The sequence below is a fragment of the Equus quagga genome, chromosome 1 (assembly GCF_021613505.1).
Source record: "Equus quagga isolate Etosha38 chromosome 1, UCLA_HA_Equagga_1.0, whole genome shotgun sequence".
In the NCBI taxonomy this organism is placed as follows: domain Eukaryota; kingdom Metazoa; phylum Chordata; class Mammalia; order Perissodactyla; family Equidae; genus Equus; species Equus quagga.
Window position 1 is genome coordinate 137,689,948 of NC_060267.1, and position 8,352 is coordinate 137,698,299.

At 42.3% G+C, this 8,352-nt stretch overlaps 1 non-coding gene across 1 annotated transcript; it reads right to left on the bottom strand.

The window, feature by feature from the left end:
- Positions 1-7,877: 7,877 nt before the first annotated feature.
- On the bottom strand, positions 7,878-7,984 carry LOC124231506 (U6 spliceosomal RNA). The gene has a single exon (XR_006886580.1). It is a non-coding gene; the product is annotated as a U6 spliceosomal RNA (small nuclear RNA).
- Positions 7,985-8,352: the final 368 nt, after the last annotated feature.

The window sequence follows — 8,352 nt, forward strand, 5'->3', positions numbered from 1 at the left end:
GTGATCTGCACGCTGCTAAATCCAGTGACTCCTCCATGTGGATCTCTTATGCGTGAAAAACTCTCTGCACTTGGATTCTGAGATTTCACAGACTTCTGATTTTCTTCCTCCCTGCTTCTTCACTCTTTCTCCACCTCAGTATCTGACTCTTCCTTGTTCTTCTGACCTCTAAATATTGGAGTAACCTGGGGTTCTAAGGGCTTCTCTTTTCTATCTATACTCACATCTTGCTTTAAATAGCATCCATAAGCTTAAATACTGATGATTCCCAAAGGTATATCTAGCCTGGGCCTCTCCTCTGAGCTCAGAGCTCATGTATATGACTCACTAGCTCCATGCCAATATCTACTGTGCGTCTCATATAGTCCATGTCCCATGCTGTTATCTATTTTTCTTCCTCTCAAACTTTTCCTCTCAAAGTCTTTCCCGTCTCAGTCAACATCAACTCCATTCTTTCAGTTTCCCAAACTGAAAAATTTTTAGTCATCTTATATTCTTCTCCTTCTCTCACATTCCTCCTCTGACCCCATTCAACAAATCTTGCTGGCTGTACTTTCAACCTATATCCAGAATCTGATGCCGTATTGTCATGTCTACCTCTACCATCCTGGCTTAACCCATTGCCATTTCCACTTGAATTATTGCAATAGCTTCCCACTGGTCTTCTGCTTTCAAGTTGCCTCCCACTGTTACAATCCACCAGAGTGTCTATATAGCCATCACAGCGATCTTTATAAAATGTAAGTTGGGTCGTGTCACTTGTCTGCTCCAAATCCCCCAAAGCTTTCCATTTCTTTCAGAGTAAAGGCCAAAATCTTTACAAGGCACTACATGATCAGAACTCCTCCTCTCCCTCCTAATCTCCTCTCCCTCTCTTATAAGCTAACTTCAACCACACTAGCTTTTTGTTATGCCTTGAACATGCCAGGTCCCACTTACATTTGAAGTACTTGGAGCTCTCCTGCCTGGAATGCTTCTCTCTCTCAGGGTCTCAGTCCACTGCCTCACTTCTTTTAAGCATCACATTATGGCTGAGGCTTCCCCTGACCACCTTATTAGCATCACCCAGCCACTCCAAGAGCTCCCAGCACCAGCAGTAGAGCAGCATTCAACAGCTGTCATTAACACAAGTGCTTACCAGCTGCCATACTGTGGGAGTGACATAATGTGGGAACCCAAAGAAAGGGAACTTAGCTCTGATGAGATCCCAGAGAAGACCTCAAAGAGGCAGTAGGATTTGAGCTGGACTTCAAAGAGAAGTAGGATCTGGTTAGATAAGAAAGTGGGGAAGAGCATCCTGAACTGAGAAAAGTGAATCAGGAAAAAAAAAAATGGGTTCCAGTAACTGTTTACTTATTGTGTGACCTTTGGTAAATCACTCAATTTTTCTAAGCTTTACTTTCCCCATTTGTAAAATGAAAGTTTTATTCTATGTGGCTTCTAAGGTTCCTTGTAGATAGAAAGATCAATGATGAATGTCTGAACAGGAGTATTAGCTTGCAGAGGGAAAGCACAGGTGGTTTATGAGATTAGCCATCCTTATTTAGAAAATAGCATCCTCCGGGAATGGCAAATAAGGTCGATCAGTTTTGACAGATTTGTCAAGGTCTAGGACCAGGATCTGGGCTGCCATGATGAGAGGACGTCTGAGTGGGAGGGGGGATCATGGGAAATATGGGGGCCTGCGTAAGCAGTGGGTTTGTTTTATAATTTGCCTCACGGTAAAAGCATAATCCCATGCATCGTCTCATGTGTTAGAAAGACAGTACAAACGGTCATCAAGAGTGTGGGTGCTGAATCCAGTCTACTTGGGTTTGAATCTTAGCTTTGTCACCTAGGCAAGTCACTTCACCTGTCTATGCCTCATTTTCCAAGGCTGTAAGATAAAAATAACAACAATACCTTACTCATAGCGGGTTTCGAGTTTTAGTTCTTCTAACATTTGCAAAATGCTCAAAACAGTTCCTTGCACATGATAAAACACTTAATTAATGTTAGTTATTATTATTATTATTAATTGCTGTTATCCCTCACCATTTCTTTGTAACTAGTGTATGCCAGAGCTAGGACTGAAATTTGGGTCTTGATGATCTGTCTTTTCTCCTTTGACTGCTGAGGAGTGATGACCTACTTTAATTCATTCTCTCACAAATGTGTATTGAGGGTCTACTCTGAGCCAGGCTTGCTGCAGGCTCTCTGGGAGTGAAGAAAGGAATGAGACAATCTCTTCTTTAAAGATGGCGGGAGAGAAAACCTCAGTAATGTCAGCTCCTCAAGGACAAGGCCTTGCCTTATTTTCCTGTGAAATCGAAGCCCTGGTATGGAGTAAGACGCAATGTTACGATGTAAGAAAATGTATGTAGAAGTGGACACGGGCAGACGAGAGAGAGAGAAAACACATCACATCATATCCTTGACTGTGCCCCTTCTTCCTCAGCTCTCCATTTCTCCTCCATCTACTCTTTTCTGATGGTTCTTATTGCCTACGGAGTGAGTATCAAGTCCTCCACAAGCTGGCTTTTCCTACTTCATTTCCATTCATTCTATCCCCTCTTCACTGTTTTCTTGAACACATTGTATGTAACATGGTTGTCTCTCATCCTCTGCTCCTGCCATTCCCTCTTCCCCATGTGATACATGCTTAGCCTCTCTCTTTGGTGCTACTCATCCTTCATGGTTCAATTCAAATGCTATATCTTGTAGCTGATGCTGTCAACAGCCCATCCATGTCCCCTCAGCATCTTTTTCTGTGCGTGCCAACCTGACTTCCAACTCCAGTCACTGTGACTCTGCCTGGGAGCTCTCTCTGGCCACAGGGTCCATTCTGCCTATGTGGAAGGCTGGCTGCAAGCACAGGGGAACTAACTTAATGCTCCTCTCCCCGGACTCAGCAGCCCTCGGCAATAAACAGCAGAGTTGCTTTCTGAGCTGCATAACTCCGAGGTATGTGTTGCACACAAGCTCCCAGGTTCTCCCACAGGATTGATTTTGATAACATTCCCCTAATTGCTTTCCTTTCCCTGTCTCTCTTCCCACTTCTGCACTTGTGTTTCTTAGGATCACCTCCAAAATAAATTACTTATCCTCATATCCTCATCTCAGGGTCTGCTTTCCCTTCTCTCTGGCTTTCTGAGAATTCCCCAGGAAAAATAATTGCTTCCTATTTATTTTCCTGTAACATTTGTACACATATCTCTGGTACAGCATTTATTATAATTTATTGAAATTATTTGTTTACGTGTTGGACTAGTGGAGGCAAGACTGATGTCATTCCAGTCCACATGATCCCCTTGCCTAGTATGCATCTGCCACATAGCAGGTACCTAATATTTATTGAATGCTAGTATTTTTAGATTGACTTCCCCATCTCAGCCCCTTGCTCTATCCTGGAATGGCTAAGATGCATCAGCGGTTTTTTCCCAACCCGTATCTGCACCAGCACCTTCTTTGAGAGCTGGTAATGTTATGCTGATTCCCTGGACTTCAACCAGCACAGCAAGAAGCAGCTATTGAAGAATTACAGAGAGGTCCAAAGGTTAGCCAAATTTGTAATTATAAAAGTTCAGCCGATAGCACTTGGGGAGTTGAGCATGTTTGTGTGATGATTACTAAACAGGATGGTTGAGCTAATGAGGGTGGGACTCTGACCCAGGGAGGAAGGAACCTTGCCGAGAAGAGCTGGTGCAAGCTCCTAGTCATGCTGGGTCTCTGAGGTTCTACTGCATCAGTGTCGGGAAGAGCATCACCCCTACCCTTACAACAAGAATACAGGCACACAGAATACAAGACCGTGTCTTTTCTTGAACTCATCAGAGAGCTAAAGACACAGGGCAACCAACGAACCTAAAATCTGGGGAGAGACAGACATCTACAAGGTGCTTCTCTGAGGCAGATGCCAGCAGACACCAGCAAGAAGAATTCAGCTGGAATAGTTGACCAATTGGTGGTGGCCAAGTATGGTGGGATAGTATGAAGCTCTGGGGGCTGCAGACGTAGGGAGATTTTGCATCCTCTTGCAGGCTTTCCTCTAAACCTATCGGAGAAGACCGGGAGTGTTCCTGAGAAAACCTCCATCTGGTGCAGGCCTAGAGGAGACGAGAAGGAGTTACTACAGGAGAGGCATGAAACTTCTAGACCCTGCTCCCTCTCTCTTTCCTCTCTGGAATAAAAACCTTAATCTGGAGGGAGAGGGACAGAAATCATTGCCCTGGGTGCTGGTGAAAACCCACTGCAGCTGGGGGAAGGAACAGAAAACAAACCAAAATAAAACACTGTGACCCCTGGGGGAGGGGCAGAGACACAACATGAGCCTAGAGTACGTGGCAGTGCCCCAAAGTAAGAAAGCGTGCAAAAAAGGATGAGGACATGTCAAAAGGGCACAGAGTCCAATTAAACAAACTCCCAATGGCCAAAGCTGGAATAATTCAGGCAACAAAATAATTAACAGGAACAGATAATAAACTGAAGATCCATGAGTCCATAGTGATCTAATAATAGTTGAGTGAATAAATATGAGAGAAGGCGGAGTTTTGCTTTACAGAATAATTCCGATGACTACATGTAGAAAGAATGAAGGGAATAGAAAATCATTATTAAAACATCTTAGTAATAATTGTTGCAGGGAAGGCAAAATCCACCAATGGGTGCTCAAATTAATGAAAGAAGCTTAAGGAAAAATGAAATATTTGCATAATCTCAAAGTATCTGCCCCAAGACATTTATCAATTGCAAAGTAAAAAGTAGTAACTTTATCAAGGTTGATGTTACTGGTAATAAGATATATTGACATCCTGTACTCCTTGATATGATGCAATGAGAAGGACTCATTACTTCTGTGACATTCTTGCCCAGAATGCCTAACTTCAATCTAATCGTGAGAAAGCACCAGACAAACCCAAATTGAAGGATTTTTGAATTCCAAAATTCAACTCTAGCAAACAATTGACTGATCTTCTTCAAAAGTGACAAGGTCATGAAAGATAAGGACAGACTGAAGAACCATTACTGATGGAAGAAAACTACACGACAACGAATTGCAACGTGGGATCCTGCATCGAATCCTGAAACAAAAAGGACATAAATTAAAAGCCTAGTCAAATCCAAATGAGATCTGTAGTTTAGTTAGAAGTATTATATAAATGTTAATTTCTACTTTTTTATAATTGCACTTTGGTTATGTAAGATGTTGACAAGACGGGAAGCTAGATGCGTGGTATGCAGGAACTCTACTATTTTTGCCCTTTTTTTCTAAGTCTAAAATTATTTCAAATTAGAAATTTAAAAAGCACGCTAAAAGGTCATATTTATACTCTGTTCATTACTATTGAATTTTTATTTATTGAAAAATTATTTGGAAGAAAATATACGAAATATCACCAGTGTTGGTGTTTAGTTAATTGGAACAAAGTGAGGAAAGAAATATCCTTAAAGTTCTTCCAATGAATTATTTCTCCTAATTCTGAAAAACATTCTTTGATGTAGCGTGATTAGCCACATTTCACAGATGAGAAAAAAGGCTCAGAGAAGTCAAATGTCTTACTCAAGGTTACACAGAAACTAAGAGGAAGATCTCAAAAAGGAACCCAGATTTTCCAATTCCAAAGGCCGTGAATAATGCTACTATTTTTTTCTTTTCCTTTTTTCCACATCTTTGTCTCTGTCTCTCTTTTGAGATTATGTAGTTATATTGGCATTTTAGTGGAAAAAAACACAACATAGAATAATAAAAAAAGAAATGAAACAGTATCTGAAGACAACAAAATGCTGAAATACACTGATTAAAAGGAAAAATAGAGTTCAAGTCCTAGAATGTCATATATGGATGGCAGGCTACAGCTGAGTTGCATTTCTCAAAGCTTTTGAGAATATTACTGGGTGCGCAGACCAAAGACCTGCTGTGTTTCTCTTATTTCCTTGGTTTTAACGCTCACTGGTGCATTAGTTCCTGGAATACATTAGGAATATACTAAATAGAAATTCTTAACTTCTTTTTTTGAGAGACAGCATGACAGACCCCTAAAGAACTTGATGAAAACTGTTGCATTTCTTTCCAGAGAAATGCATATGTAAAATGATGTTGCAACTCCACATTCTTTTAGGACTGAACCTCTAAAGAACAATAGAATAGATGTCATATGCTGCACATTCTCATTGAGGTGCAAGGCCATGCGTACAAGACAGGCTGACTATGAAACTGTTTCTTCCAGTGACGCCAGATCGTTCACCCATAAGAATGCTACCTAATAAAATATAACGTGAGCCATATCTGTAGTTTTAACTTTTATAGTAGCCATATTAAATAGGTTAAAAAATTAATTTTAATGATCTACTTTATTTGATCCAATATATCCAAAATATGATCATTTCAACATGTAGTCAATATAAAAATTATTAAGGAGCTATTTTACTGATGTCTTTGTCACTTGGCGAACTAAGCCTTCTAATCTGGTGTGTATTTTACATTTATAGCAAGCGCATTTCAGCTTGCACTAGGCACGTTGTCAGTGTTCGACAGCTACATGGGGTCAGTACCGCTCAGCAAACATACATAGTCTAGGAACAAGTGGAAGTTGAAAAGGCCCAGAGAGAAGAATTTCTTTGGAGAAAGTGGAGTGCTGTGGCATTCTCTTCTCTCTGCTCCCATGAGGATTAGGAGGACAGTGCTTTCCCTTCACCTCAAGCCAAAGGAAAAGGCTTCAGGGGGCCCTTTCCAAGAGCTTGGTGTGTATCCCTTGGAGTTTGTACCACATAAGGCCTGGCATGTAAAACCCACCTGGTAAAGACAAGAAGTGAAGAGAAATGGCTCGAGCTACTTTCTTGGAGGAAGCACAAAGCACAAGACTGCCAAAAGCAGGCTGTGGGCATCTGGGGTAAGTGGACCCACAAGAGGGAGCCGGCTGGGGCTCAGTTTGAAAATGGCCCTTCCCAAGCTCTTCCTCCTGAGCATCCACAGTCCCAGAGACTGGAAACATCCCTTCAGATGCCAATGTGGCCTGGAGGCAGGTAGCAGGAGGAGATGTATTGCCCACCTGAAGTGATGGCCTCAGAAGTGGGAGTGTCTACAAATCCATAGAGATGTCCCAAGATACAGAGCTTGCTAGAATGAAAGCTCCACCAGGTCGGGGATTTATGTCAGTTCTGTTTATGGACGTATTCAAGGGCCTAAAATAGTGCATGATAACTTTTGTTGTCTCACATTCTTGTGGTTCATGATGATTTATGTGAGAAGGAATCATCTCATCCTGAAGCCGGACCACAACAGGACCACATACGACTACCCTTTCCCTAATTCCCTCTCTTCTTGGCCAGCTAGTCTTGAGAGGAGAGAGAGAAAAACAGACAGAGCTACCGCCACTCCTTGACCCAAGCTCCTGAAACTCCTAAAGCAGAGGGAGGGCAGAGGCTCTCTTAGAATTACAGTTTACTCATCCATAAAGTGGGCATAACCCTCTATACCTGTTAGAGTTGTGAGATCAAACAAGATAACCCACATGGCGATGCCTCCCACTGCGCCTGGCACATGGTACATGCAATAACAGAAACTCCCTTCCTTTCTGCTCCTCTTCCTTCATTTTATAGATTGCAAAGTTTCCAGGCAAACCTGAGCAGAGACAGAGATTTAAGGCGATGTGTTTAAGGGTAAACAGGCCCATATCACAGGAGGAACATCCTGAATGGGCCCTCTTTCCTCTTGGGAGGGCCTTGTGATCTCCATGTTCTCCTTTGGACACATCCCTTCAACTAGCGTACTGCACCCAGCCCAGATCCAGTGGTCTCCCCTGGAGCCTGTGATTTCAGCTATCTAATGGGCAGCACCAAAATGACTGTGAGATTAAGACCTTTTCTTCTCTCTCTCTGGAAAAGGCTTGGACAGGCCAAAAAAAGAGAGAATGGTCATTTATTTGTGTGTCATCCTTGCCCAGAGGCCATGTGAATCTTCTCTGTATCGTTCCAATTTTAGGGTATGTGCTGCCAAAACGAGCACAACAGTCATTGGCATTGAGCTGTATCAAGTGTCACCATTGCTTGCAGCTTTGCCCAACCAAAACAGGGTTCCTCAGGTTACAGACACACAAGCATCTCTCCACCCTCTTTAAGAACAGGTGTAATTTACGGCTGTTAGTGAGTTTTAAATGAGATAATGTTTGTAATGTTCTTAGCAAACTGTTTAGCATACAACAAGTGCTCTAAAGTACAAGCTTCACTATTTAATGGAATTTCCCAGTCTGCACCACGATAGGGCATCTGCAGTCTGGCTTGAGTATTTGCTGATTCCCAACTCAGTCCTCCCAGGAAGAGGCAAGGAGGAGGTATGTTCCACACTGAGAAAACATTAACGTCAGAGGTGCTACC